Genomic DNA, 13,855 nt, shown 5'->3' with positions numbered 1-13,855 from the left:
ACTACCAAAATATCCTGAGATCATTTGATATCTGGCAGTTAATATCCTGATCTATTCTTTTTAGTCAGTAATCCAATCCTTTTCGACCAACACTGCCTTGGCGTGCACAGCATTACTATCCCTTAACATCTTCCTCGATTGTACAGTTTCACAGGGAAAACTGTGAACAATTCAGTCTTTCTCCTTCTCATTCTTGCTCAGAGAGCCAAGAAAGGAGTTGGAGCTGCAAGCAGATGAAAAATCCAAACAGTACGATCAGTACGGAAGCAGAACACTTAACTGCTATAGGACAAGGTGGAGTACTGAGAAAATATTCAATGATAATTTTCCTTGTGATTTACCTTGTTTGAGACCATACTATGACTCTGAAATGAGAGAATTAAAAAAAAAAAAAGATGTTCTGCAGTGTATCACGTAGCAAAAAGTTTCTAAAGCCATTCAAAAAAAAGTGCTGGGCATGGAAGAACAGAGGTTTCCTCTGTAACTAAGACACGCTTGTTTGCAATAACACGTGCTTTCAAACACTGCCAAGTTGCTGAGGATATCTCTGTTATATACAATCATGTTAAAAAAAAAAAAAAGGTAATGTTAAAAAAAAAAAAAGCTAAAAAAAAGTTTGATCAGATGGTTAAAATCCAGTCAAACCTAAAACAACCTGCTTATGACCTTTCCATGCTAAAAGCTAAAAATGTCTTTTTTTTTTTTTTTTTTTTTTCCCCACAAGATTAATTACCATCACTTTGGGAGTACTGAGCTGGACATTATTATATGATGTCAATTAATGATTAAAAAAAAGGTGGTTTGCAAATGTAGCACCACAGTCCCTGGTGCATTACATCATTTCTGAAAGATCTTAACACGTGATAAGCAGAGAACATTTTAACCTAAAAGTCTGAGTGTTACAACCTCCTTTTCTGTTGTAACACCCTACCCACAACCTTTTGGCCTCGAAGTCACTCGCAATAAAATTAAGAAGTCAAAAAGAAAAGGGAAAAAAAAAAAACAACCTCTGGGAAAGACAAGACACATTCCTATTTTGCTGTCGGGCAGATAATGCAGCAAAATGAGTGGCTGTATGCATTGGGAAACGCAGAGCTGATCTTCCTATGTGCACTGTTCTCAGCAAGATTCGTCATCAAAATCTCATGCTTGGAGGCATAAGGTTGCTGTGATTCAGGTATTACAAACTACATAATACAGTTAGCTCTGTGAGAGTGCCTCGAAAATTTCATGTGCTGAGTGAAATGACTCCTGCACTTGCCCAGGTGCTGCTTCCCCAGATGGGCTGACAATGATCATTTTATGTGCCTTATTGAATTCGCTGAAATATTTAGAAGGGTTTCTACCTATATTTTACATCTCCTTCTGTTATAACCTTTTTTTTGCAGCAACAGTTTGACTTCTTTGTCAATAATACACATAACCTGATCCATTCTCCTCTGAGCTCTTCTCCTCTTTTGGTGTCAAAATGTTTCTTTGTAAATGAACGATATGCATTTAAAATACCTTTGTAATAATAAATACCACACGAACATATGTATCAAGGAAAGGATTTCAATTTTGATGACACTTCCTTCTCAAGAACAGACATTCTGGAAGAAAAAAACACTGCCAGACCCAAATTGATTGACATTTGTTTACTTAACTCTCTCTTCTTGAAAGTCTGCACACCTATTTCAACCTTGAACAGTTTCCAACTGTGGTATACTGGAACATTTTTTCATTTATTAAGTTCAGTGTTGCCAACCCAAACAAAGAGTAATCAGTGATGATCCAAGCAGACCAAGCTGTCTAGCACCATACAATGTATCTGCATGCTAATTTTCAAATTCCCTCACATTTCCAGAGAACTAATGGGATCATTTTCATTCTGTTACAGCAACTCAACAGTTACTGAATCACCATCTGTGTTTTCGTTAACCTGAATCAGATATGAATTCTGTTATTGCAAGGTAGAGCAGCTTGTTTAATGATTCTTAATCTTTTCTTTAATTAAATCATGCAGCCAACCTGAAAAATCTATCTTAATGCAAATTAGGAGCTTTTTTGGCATTCACTTACAGTAATGCACTAATAAGGTTAATTTATGAAGGTTCTCTTCCAGTCTGTACAGATGATATTTGTTCGCTGCATATTTTTAGCATATTGTCCCTTTTTCTAATATTTAAAAAAATATTACTAATAAAAAGGGGGTTGTTTTCACTCACACAAAAGAGGAAGGCTGCAAGCTGCTTTTTGTTTATTAGAAAGAATTCGGAAAAGGAAAATCAGTTTCTCCCCTCTGTGAGCATCTCTCCACGCGGGTGCAGAGGGACAAATCAAGGACTGCTGGGTTAAATGGTTTTGGATGAGCACTCTCCACTTCTCACTGGAGAAATTCAGGCCCCAGTTCAGATGAGCATCTTGAAGTTATCAGGGGAGACAGAGAGTTTCTCTGAACCTTTTGTTTTTTGTGGTTTGGTTTTTTTTTTTTTCTTTGTAGGTGTGAATTAATGGCATAAAGAGTAAATAATTCTTGTGAAATTAGCCTGAATACTTTTCTCAGTTGCACAATTGCTTCGGCTCGGGGCTCTGATGATCTCAGTCAAGAAAATTTCTGTCTTTGAGCGCATTCCTCCCAACTGCAAAATTAGTTGAAATCTGTTCAAGTTGCTGAGTAAAGAGTAAACTTTTTTTTTCTTTTAAGGTTATTTTTCAACACCCACAAGCAAACAGGGATGGCGACTGTGAATTTCAACACACCGCCATTGCTATTTAATTAAAATCACTGAGGCTGGCTGAAAACTTTTCAGCAGAGTGATTTCACGTCAGAGAACACAGATTCTCAAAATCAGAACATTATTTTCATAGAAATCCATCCCTCCGTTTCCACCAGGAATGAGATTTCAGTTCTAGGAAAGGTCTTCTCATCCCAGCTAGGAACCATCATCCCCTTTTAGAATGGGGCTGCCCAACTGCGGCAGCCAGGGCATCTCTTTCAACCCCTCTCTGTATTCCCAGCTGTAATTGCTCCATTGCTCCAGTTTGAGTGTATTAACTATTTGCACAATCCAGGACAGGAGGTCTTGTCTAAAGACTGGGAATCTCCATGGCTGTGACTCTCTGTGTTTCACTAAAGGTAACGGCAGGACAGAATGCCTGCTGGATGGTTGAATCTTCCTCTTGTTCCTTCTGACCAGGAATGGAAACAATATCTCATACTGTTTGTGCAGTGATTCCTGGCTTGTTAATATTCTGGTGTGGCTGTTTTTCTCTGCCGTGAGGAATTTTGGCCTCTTAGCAAGGGGTTTTGCCTCTGTGTAAGTGGGAATGCTGCTCTTCCTTTTCTCCTCTTCAATTTGGAAACCTGTTTTCCTGCCATTGTTAGTCCTTTCTGTGTAACATTAGCAGAGAGAATGAAAAGTATCTGCTTTCTTTCCCATTCAATCAGACCTATGTATATTATATGTATATCATATGCTTCTCTTCCTGCTTTACCCACTAGTAAAATAAGTCGATATGTGAATATTAGGATAAGATTGCTTTAATTAGAACCTATTGCCCTGCACACTGTCTTCTCTAAAAACTACCTGTATTAAGATCTGGGGAAAATAAGTCTTAAAGAAAATTTCCTATGATAAATTTTTTGACTTCACCCTCCACCCTCTGCTTCCCAGCCCTTTCAACTTTTCAAGTATCTTTAAACATACATGACCCACCCCTGTTGCTTCCTTGTATTTTATGGTGATCTTTAATTTCTTTTTTAGGGAGGGATTTCTCTCCATTTTCATTCCTTGGCTTATCTTTAATGAACTGGAAAACATCTACTGAATGGGATAATACCTGATGCTTACAGTTTTCCTTACATCACTTTACAGTATTTTCTCAGGTATTAAAGTAGCACTGGACTCAAACTAAGAGGAGTGATCAAACTATCTGCTGAAGAACTCAAACAGGAGCCCCAGGAACTGGAAGCTGAACTTCAGAATCACGAAGAGCACTGTCACAGCATGAGAAAAATCTGGATGAAGACATGAACTGGAGACATGTCTACCACACTACAAGAAATTGAAAGAATACAATCCCATTTGACTCTAAAAATCTTTCTAGGCTAATTACCAGCTCACAAAGCAGAGAAATTAAGGCAGAGAGGGCATGTTCATGATGACAACCTTTACCCATTAGCAAGCTTTGAGTTTTCCCAAGGCTGAAGACAGTTTAGCCCTGACAAATCCAATCAGTGATATGCAGGCGTAACCTCCAGAAAGAAGCTCATATTTTTAGGCTTCACAGGGCAAAAGATGGACTGCAGTAGGTCACTATTAAAATATTTGAAATACAGCTTGGCCAGTGCTGAAATGGCACAGTTGGCCTGAAGTCGCTTCAAGGTCTCCTGGCATCTGAGTGTTTCCCCAGTGGCTTTGTGCAGTAAAGTGTTAACTTCTCCTGAGTGGTTATGTATTTAAGGCAGTAACTTTAAAATAAGGAATTGCAACCTTAGAGCAAAGCTGCTATTTTGAGAATTTTAAACCATTATTGACTCCTGTCAGATCAGTTTCTAGACTTATTGACTCAAGAAGTAAATATAGACTGAGAGAAAGCGAGGTCAAGTCAATATTTATCTTGCAGATCAATACATTTTGATACTAACCAAAAATTAAGCTCAATAAATGCATATATTATATACAGCAAGGTTAGGAGAGATCCATTCAGAAAATTTGTCAATTTGAAATTTCCCAATGGAATCTAACCTTTTGGATTCAATTTCCATTAGAAATTCTGTCCCTTTAAGGTTCCGTAAGTGACTGATGACGAGCCCCCATCACCCAATCAGATTTCCAGATGATAGTTGAATAGCAGTGAAAGGAAAAGGAAAGAAAGATGAAGTGAGAAAAAGTTGGTCACAGGAGCTCAATCACGGCGTTAGGAGGAGGCAGGTGAGTAATGGCAGTGCACAGATGTGCCAAAAGAAGCAGGATGGGGACTAAAGCAGATGTGTAACGCGATATAAGTAATGCAATATTGCAATGCAAACATGAAGAAAGGATGGAAGAATGTGGAGGTGAACTCGTGGGAAGATTGAGTACTAACTAGTAAAAAGAGAGGGGTCAGTAATTTTAGCATTGCAACAAATGGGGTGCAGTGGGGAAGATTATTTTGGGTGTTGGTTTACATCCTAGCAGCATATAATATCAGCATTCTTGTAGCGGGAAGTTAGTTTGGTGTTTTCATGTGTCACCATACTGCTTGTTTTGATAGGCACCCATTATGTCTATAAGCTTCCTACCATGGCTTAGTCACCAAGAGCTGGCTGCTCTTCCAGGGCTTGGTAGCACTATGGATGGGCTCAGGCCTCTGCTGAGGCATCACCTGGCACTCTTGGGATGCTGCAGCTCAGATGCAAGGGATTAGGCCAGTTTTGAATGTGTAATGGCAGCATAAGTGAGGGCACACAAGGGGGTGTTCACAGGAGGCCTGGGAAGCTGGGAACATCCATCATTGCATGATGAGAGCTGCTGGTGGTGAGCACTTGTCTTACGTTTGCCCCCTTGTCCCCACACCTGCAGCCCACATCTACCCTGTGCTGCAGGACCCCAAGGGCAGATCAGTGTGTCAGAGGAGCAGGCTCTGCAGTACCCAACCTCCTGTCCTGGACAAGCTGCAGCCTGTCCATGCTCCAACCTCTCATGTTGTCCCTCTTTCGAGGACATTTTCCTGAACATCTTTTAAGCTATGAATCCACCCTTTGGGGAAGATGCATGCTGTAGCAAAATGAATTTCAAACGTGTCAGGATACACGTGAAACATTTTCAAGAGACCTTTTCCTGTTTTTTTTTGTTTTTTTTTTGTTTGTTTTTTTCCCCATAAAGCTTCTGAGCAGGGATGCATTTGCACCCCAGATAGCATCAGTGACCTCCCATTTACACAGCACCTCTCACTCCAAAGATCTCCTGATGCTTTGCAAATGTAGCACAAGCTGCTCTGCTCTTGCATCTCGCTTCATCCAGGTCTGGAGCCCAGCCAGCCCCTGCAGAGATGAGCCCAGCACCTGATCCGTGTGCCCACAACAATGAGCAGGGAGCAAACAATGCTTCCTCCAAATGAAACTCCAGGCAGAGTTTAGACAGGCAGAACGTAATTACCCAAACTGGAATTTGGCCAGAGCACTGCAGGTATGGTGGATACTTTCCCTGGGAGCACATTATTGGAAGGAAAGGGCACATAAATGATTGAATTGCTTGGTCAGAAAACACTGTTCTTGTCTTGCAGCTCATCTGGAAAAAAAAACAGGTTGCCAAAAAAAAAAAAAAAGCAAACACCCTATGCTGCTGCAAGTCTTCTTGTAGATAATTTACAGTGCACAGAGATGATAAAATGATATACTAATTGGTAAAATATGATTTCATTTGAAATAAAGTGGAGAATCTCACCAAATTTAGCTCTGCACAATATAGCAAAGTATATTTCTCATCCAGCATAAAAAGGTGCCATTTGTTTGATACCGGTTTGATGAATTATTAATTTTATCACAGCTAAGATGACAGCTAATATTAGAACATTGAATTATTAATTTTCAAATGTGGCAATAAAAAAGCAGAACAAACACAAACTGAGACACATTTTAGGTATGAGTTGACTTGCTTACATAATCTGTTTGAAAAAACAAAACAGCAGAGACAGATATTTAAATCTTGCCAAGCAAATGCTTCTACCCTCAAGCCTCAGGTATGATTTTTAGCCTTACTTTGGAAATAACATTCTCTGACCAAACTTAGCTGATAGGATATTATACACCCTCCATGTCTATTGGACAAAATATAATTTGTTTGGATGAAGATACGGTTTGGGGAGTACTCTGGCCAAGGAATAATACAGAAGCGTGTATAACTCTGGTTATACAGAGCAGTCACCCAATTTTTATTACTAGCAAGTTGGAAAATGCAAGTTAATTGTTCAGAATAGCATCTGGTTTAGTCTTTTGCCCCTCTTCTTTCCTGTGGTTATTTTCACCAATGCTTGTTGCTTGCTGCAGGGTAAATAAGCACTCTAAGGCTTGTTTCCTTAAAAATGTTTCTTTGCGATTTCAGTCTTAGCAATCAGCACAAGATTTATCTGGCTCTGCTGTTCCCTTACAGACTAATACCTATTTTCCTGTCCAGTGTCTCCTTTGCAAATATTCCTCCTTCCCAACTCTCCAGATGAGATGGGAGCTTTGCAGCCTTTCTTATTCCATGGCTAAATAGTCAACAAAAGATTTCCAAATGTCCTAACTTCTTATGTTTTCCTACTATTTATTTTTTTGGAGAAGCAGAGATTATTGCAATGCTGTCCCTGAATGTGAACAAGAGTTCAAAAATAGGCACAACTTGCGCGCATCAGGGAAGCTGATCAGTATAGGTGGATTTTTGAGGGCAGTGCTCCCATGCAAAAGAAGAGAAACAGCTGTCTGTCCCCAAGCCTCATTGGGAATTAATCCAGCTCAAAGCTGGATTAACTTCTATTAAAAAACAACAAAAAAAAGCCCACAAACTTGTATTCCACTGCCACATATGGCGATTATTTAGACTGCAGATATTAGGCAGGGCTAGCTGTTTGGGTGCTAGAGAAAGACTCCTTTACATCACTTATTTTTATCCTGTTGAAAAAAATGGGGTGGAGGGGAAAAAGCATGTGTCTCCCATCTAAGTTTGGAGAGAGGTGAGCAGTGTAGGAGGGTGATGGAACATCTCTAGCATGATATGAGGCTGCCATTGAGGGAGGGCAGCACAATGCTGCAAGGCAACACAGTCTGTGTCCAAGAACCTGCCCCCTTTTTTTTGTTTGTTTGTTTTTTGCTCTAAACAGACTTATGTCAAAAGACAAGGAAGACTTTCAGTACTTACAGGGGGCTTATAATAATTGTGGAAACATTTTATAAGGACTAATGGTTTAAAACTGAAAGAAGGTGATTTTAGAACAGACGTAAGCAGGAAATTGTATATTCAGAGGATAGCAAGGCCCTGGCACAGGTGGCCCAGAGAAGCTTTCGGTGACCTGTATCAGGAGGTGCTCGAGGCCAGGTTGGATGGGGCCCTGAGCAATCTGGTTTGGTGGCAGGTGTCCCTTCCAAGGCAGAGGCTGAAACTGAATGATCTTTAAGGTCTTCTCAACCCAAGCCATTCTATGACTTTGTAGGTTCCTAGGATTTTTCCGTTTCAGAGTGACATACGATGGTCATTTATCCACCTTGGGAAGAGCAGTGAGGCATGTTCGTGTTTCATTCATTTATATGTTCATACACAAAAAAACCCACCTTTTTTCTTTTTTTTTTTTTAATTTTCTTTTTTTTTGCCACCCAGACTCGGCAGTGATTGAAATACCTAAAAAGAAAAAAAGAAAACTGTTGGTTTCATTGGAGCGAGTTTCGAGGTCTGTCTCTTTGTGCACAGTCCAAATCTCAGACAGCTCAGCTCAGGGTTTGTACCATCAGGTGGGCATTTCATTAACAAAAATATCAATATCTGCCATGGAAGAATTGTTCCCATAGTGCACCCCAAAAAATCTTTGTGAGGGTTCTCCTCTCTGTGATCTATCCCAAAAAGAAGAGCTGGAAAGAATTAAAAGCTTCTTGCCACCTTTTAAAGGTGATTCTTAGTATGTGGTTTTGAATTTCTCTGGTTTCACACATTGCTGGTTATGTTGCCTATTATAAAGGATTCAGTAAGACACACTTTCTCCCAGTGGTATTTTATTTTGACACATCTCAAATGAAAATACAGCTCATTATCTTATACAGAATTCAAATATGTTGTCACCTGGTTTTCCTGCATTAAAATATGATTCATTTTCGTTGTAGGTATATGAAAAAGCAGAATGACTCTGTAATAAGCCTATTTAGTAATTTATTTATGTATTTTTGTTCACCTAAAAATGGGGCAAATGTCAGGCTTTGTCTTTTAAAATGTCTTTGTGCTCAGAATACAAGTGCTCTCGTGTCTGGTCCTGTTGTTTTCTTTGCTGTGATGGTTTTGGTTCTCAAGAGGCATATTTAAATTTTCATAAATATAGTAAAATTTTTCAGGAAAAAAAAATGCTTGGAGACCTCATTTATTTGAGTTTTAAAATATTATTTATAATACTCTGTGAAATGTATCAGCCCTGTTGGGGCAGGGCTTTCAGATCAGCCAAATTCTGAAACTCTTTACAGGATGCAAATTAAGGGCTTGATTAAAAGAAGACTGCTGTCCCACTGTTTTTGGTGAAGTTTGTGCAGGTACTACAGCAATGAATGTGGGGCTTGCTAAGCAAATGTTTTTGAACATTTTCGTTTTTTTTTCTCTTTATTCAGTATTTAAGATATAAAGTATGAAAACTTGGCTCAACTGGGTGTGCCAGTCTGTTGAGTTTACCTGATCCAGAAGGTGTTTTAAATTATGGAAACCACAAGAGATCAGTACTTCTCAAAACATCACTGGCACATCTGAAAATTTTCAAATTGATACGATTTTGTCAGGTTCCCACAACACCAATTCACATCTAAAAAAGCACGTCCATCTAAGCTCTTGATTAACCAAAAGTAATGTTCAAGAGGTGGCCTCTGCTCCGCGCATTTGAATTTCAATCTTGGAACAGGCTGCAGAGGCTGGATTTAAAGTTCGAATTTTGTTTCATTTGCAGGAGAACGGAAGAGCTGGCAAGCTGAGACACTACCAGTACTTTGTGGAAACCGACATATGAATTTGTTCTACAAATGTGCCAGGGACACACTGATCCAACAGTTAGATCACTTCCAGAAGACACCGAGTTAGATCTCCGAGTTCACTTCCAATTGCTGACTACTACTATCCAATAAAAGAAGATTTCTGCATAAAGTAAACAAGGTAATTAATTATAGAGCTGAGTGATATCCCAACAGGAGCTCCAAACTTCAAGCATACAAAAATAGATTGAAAAGTAAATGCTAAAATACTCTAATCCTTAGAAGAAAGAAAGTTCTTCTCATTGGTTTTGGGGACTTGAGGTTGTGGATGGGCTTTGGATTTGTGTGCTTGATGGAGGTGAAGCAGAAATAACTGAGATTAGATTTGGTGATAGGAAAGTGGAGGAGATTCTGCTGAAAGGACAGAAGGGACAGCAAGCATGGAGATTTAAGTGAATACATTAACTTCATTTGGGAATGCGTAAGACAGAAAAGCTCTTGAACATCATGGGGTATGACCCATGCAGAATTATTGCACAAAAAGACCTTTTTTACCTTTTTCACATGTATTTAAATGGCCTAAGTCTCATACATCATGAAACACAATTTCTTTTCTGCTATCCTATTGAAGACTGGTAACTTTAAGGTCTGATATCTTAACTATTGTTTTTGCTCTTGAATATAACCTGTTGGTAGCAGGCCACACTGCTTGAAAAAGAAGTCCAAAGGAAGAACCCCTCTATAAAGGAGATGTATCAATAACGAGGAAATACAGCAGCAACAGCAACATGTTATCATTTATTCTTTTTTTGAGTATATCAGAGGAAGACTGACTGTCACTGCAGAGGGAAGAGGGCATGAGAATGAGAATTGCAAGAGAAAAAAATCACAAAAAAATTCCTCCTTCTCTGGGATGAATACAGGGGAGTAAGTGTTCCTACAAGAATTGAATTATGTTGTGATTTTAAATATGGTGTGAGAATGAAGGACATATGAGCTGCAACGAGACAACCAAAGAGGAATTATGTGATGTGTTCAGGCTGGGAGTGTGCTTCACATGACAACAGGAAGAGAGGAAAGGTGGAGTAAAAAAAAATCAGAATCTGCTCTATCCTGAGCCATTAATGGCAACCATGTTCATGTTTTGTAGCTAGTTATATTTACTGATGGTTCTCAAGCACATTCAACTTTGCACTATCCCCTACGAATTGGAAAGATGTCTATTTGTCAATGACCTATAGGTTTGGTATCACCAAAGCTAAACAATAAATGTCCTTTTCCTTAAGTACTGGTGCTTACTCTTGAGGAGTAGAATGCTGTGACCTTTTATTTCCAGTCTGAGGACAGTTCTATGATAGATGGAATAATGCCAGTACCTACTTTTCATTAGATTGTATGATTTGACTTTATCTTGCATGGTCTGTGTGGTCTGAGTGAATAAGTCACACCAAAATTTATGAGGTTTTCATTACTACAAATGAATCTTCATCATTACTATGTGGATATAAGTACTCTTGAGAGGCAGAAGACAGACCCAACAGGCCAGCACAAACTGATGCCAACTTGCTGGCTGCTACTATTCATTCCCTTAACCCGAACCTCCAATGACCCTGGGCCACTGAAACATTGGTATCCCTTAGGGACCTGCCTGGCATCCCATTTGGGGTTTGCAGAACAGGATCCCAGTCTTTTGTGAAAGCCATTGACTAAAAATTCTCCTTTCGCTTTTAATTCTTTTACCTTAAGAAGGGAAGAAGAGGAATGGCCAGAAGCCACCTCCTTCTTGTTTGGACCAGTCTGTCTTTCTAAGGGCAACAAAAAGCAACAGAAGTGGCAGAGAAGATGAATACCTTCCTCCCTTCGTATAAATCTGTTTTTTTGGTTGTTTTATTTATTCATTTTTTTGTTTATTTTTCCAATTTATTTTGCAGTTGGAAACGTTCCGGGATTTCATCAACAACTTCCCAGTTTGACAACGAGACCCTCGTGACCCAGCAGCGAGTCCCAGTTCCCACCTGGGTGCCTCTGGAGAGTGACAAATCTCTTGGATGTGCTCTCACATCCCAGAAGCACAGGCCAGGAACATCTGTCTGTTCCTTCCCTTCCTTCAGACTGCCCCGAGGAGAAAGGGAGGCAGGCAAGTAAGGATATGAAAGGCAAACACTCAACTGGCCGTGTTACATTAGCCAACTTAAATAATTCCTCTTGGCTGTGGAAACAGCCTTCCCATCCAAAGCTGTCTTTTTTCTTTCTTTTTTTTTCCCCCCTTTTTTTCCCCCCAAAAAACCAAGAACAACTTATTTCCAATTTTGGGCAGCTTCCTTGGCTGTGGGCCAGCTCTCCCCACTGCCTCTCTGTGCTACTTCCCAACACCTCTCAAGTGACCTGACTGAGTGCCTCAGGGATCAAACTTTACCGAACAGGAAAATCAAAGTATGCAAATGAAGCTCGGGTTATTACATATATAATGATGAAAACGATTTTCCTTTGCTGTTGCCCGTGCCCAGCTTCCTTCCCTACGACTCTGAGTGCTTCAGTGCTGTATATAGCTGTTGAACTGAAGCACCCAAGGATGGCTGTGAAGCAGGAAGAGAGTTCAATCTGCAGGCTGGTTTTCCAGGCACTTTCTTTCTTATTCTCCACAAGATGGTTGATATGCCTCCGGATTTTGCTGCTATTATTTGGGTGTCTCTACTTCACAGCAAAGGGCAGATGAATGCCTTGTGCAGCCTCTTCAGTCCACTCTAGATCTATTTTAGGCTGAGAAGACTGTGCTGCTTGGATAGATGGGTGCATTTCATGCCAAAAGCTCAGTCTTTCTGCAGAGTTAGGCATCTCCGTTTGAAAAAGTAAGTACAAGGTAAAGCTGTTTGAAGCAGTGCATGAAGCTGAGTTGCTATCAGATGTATATGGCATAAAGCATATATCCTGATAGGCACTCTCCTACAAAGGAGAAGTGGCATTATTTACTTGTGCATCTTAATGAATGAGAGGATGCATATTGCGACATGAAATCCTATCCACTGTACCAATTCAACAGGCATTTATACACTGAAGTCTGAACTCTGCATAACCAATGGGATGTCAATGAAGGATGTGGAAGAACACTTGTCTAAAGACACCTACTCTTTATTTTTACTACAAAGTCAATTACCATTTCAAAGCAGCCATCTGACATTTGTAATGTCAGGAGCCAGATGCTGGCATTGTGATATCGTCATATTAATTTTAAAGAATAATTTTATTAATTATTTTTATTTTTTTTAATGTTGGCTTCCCAAGGATTAAGTTGGATATTCTCGATGCAGTAGAAAAAATAATTTATATTCCCCAAAGACAAACATTCTTCTATTCTGTTTGGTTCTATAACTCAGTCATTTCTCTCTCTTGAAGAAGCACAAAACAGAAAGAACTTTTGGTTTCAGGTAAAGTTTCGCCTCAGCTGATCTTTCTGAAAACATGCACCTTTTTGGCTGTTTCAGTTATGAATCATAGAATGGCCTGGGTTGAAAAGGACCACAGTGCTCATCCAGTTCCATGTGTCTGCTGCCAACCAGCAGACTAGGCTTCCCAGAGCCACATCCAGCCTGGCCTTGAAAGCCTCCAGGGATGGGGCATCCACAGCCTCCTTGGGCAGCCTGTTCCAGTGCATCACCACTCTCTGTGTGAAAAACTTCCCCCTAATATCTAACCTAAACCTCCTAAAATGAAGCTTATGCATAATTTATCTTTAAAGGGAAGTTTAATGAGTAAAATTTGGGTTACTGACGTTTTGGCACAGGTCACATTGAATCTTTTTTTATCTCCTAAATCACGTGTTTAAACTTAGTTTGGGTCTCTTAGGACCAAAATCTGTGCTGACTCCTCTCTGACCTAGGCAGATTGAACTGAGTCGCAACACTGCTCTTTGCTGGTACATGTCCTCATCCCCACTGCCAAGAAAAACCCTCTCCCTCTGTGTTTTCCTGTTAGCAATACTGGTATGGAAGCCAAGGACTGACAGTCTTTCTCATAATTCTAAAATCCTCTCCTCCAACAGGGAAAAAGGAAAATGATTGAGAAACCTTTTGCTATTGTTTGGTTGTTTGGTTATAAAGGAGAACTGGACTGGCAAGCCATCATCCCAGTAGCCCTAAATCTCTGTGTAAAACATAGGCAAAAGGAGAGAAAAGAAAGATTCATTGTTATTATCATTAC

The 13,855-nt window shown here is 39.8% G+C and overlaps 2 long non-coding RNA genes across 3 annotated transcripts in view; one reads left to right on the top strand and one right to left on the bottom strand.

The window, feature by feature from the left end:
• The window catches only part of LOC128077036 (uncharacterized), a 35,035-nt gene extending 22,897 nt beyond the window's left edge, over positions 1-12,138 (top strand). Inside the window, exons 8-11 of the long non-coding RNA XR_008204808.1 lie at positions 3,858-4,916; positions 8,319-8,449; positions 9,637-9,839; positions 11,590-12,138. This is a non-coding gene — a long non-coding RNA (uncharacterized LOC128077036). The remainder of the gene's footprint in view (positions 1-3,857; positions 4,917-8,318; positions 8,450-9,636; positions 9,840-11,589) is intronic.
• Positions 1-13,855, bottom strand: part of LOC128077037 (uncharacterized) — a 134,198-nt gene that overhangs the window by 12,168 nt on the left and 108,175 nt on the right. Inside the window, exon 3 of one of the 2 annotated variants that reach the window (XR_008204809.1) lies at positions 8,251-8,339. The exons of the other annotated variant lie outside the window; for it this stretch is intronic. This is a non-coding gene — a long non-coding RNA (uncharacterized LOC128077037). Of the gene's footprint in view, positions 1-8,250; positions 8,340-13,855 lie in introns of those variants that run through there. 2 annotated transcript variants of the gene reach the window in all.

This window comes from Tympanuchus pallidicinctus, unplaced genomic scaffold, assembly GCF_026119805.1.
Source record: "Tympanuchus pallidicinctus isolate F22 unplaced genomic scaffold, pur_lepc_1.0 scaffold15, whole genome shotgun sequence".
Taxonomy (NCBI): Eukaryota; Metazoa; Chordata; class Aves; order Galliformes; family Phasianidae; genus Tympanuchus; species Tympanuchus pallidicinctus.
Note: the sequence above shows the minus strand (reverse complement) of the source record. Positions and strands in the feature narration are given on the sequence as shown.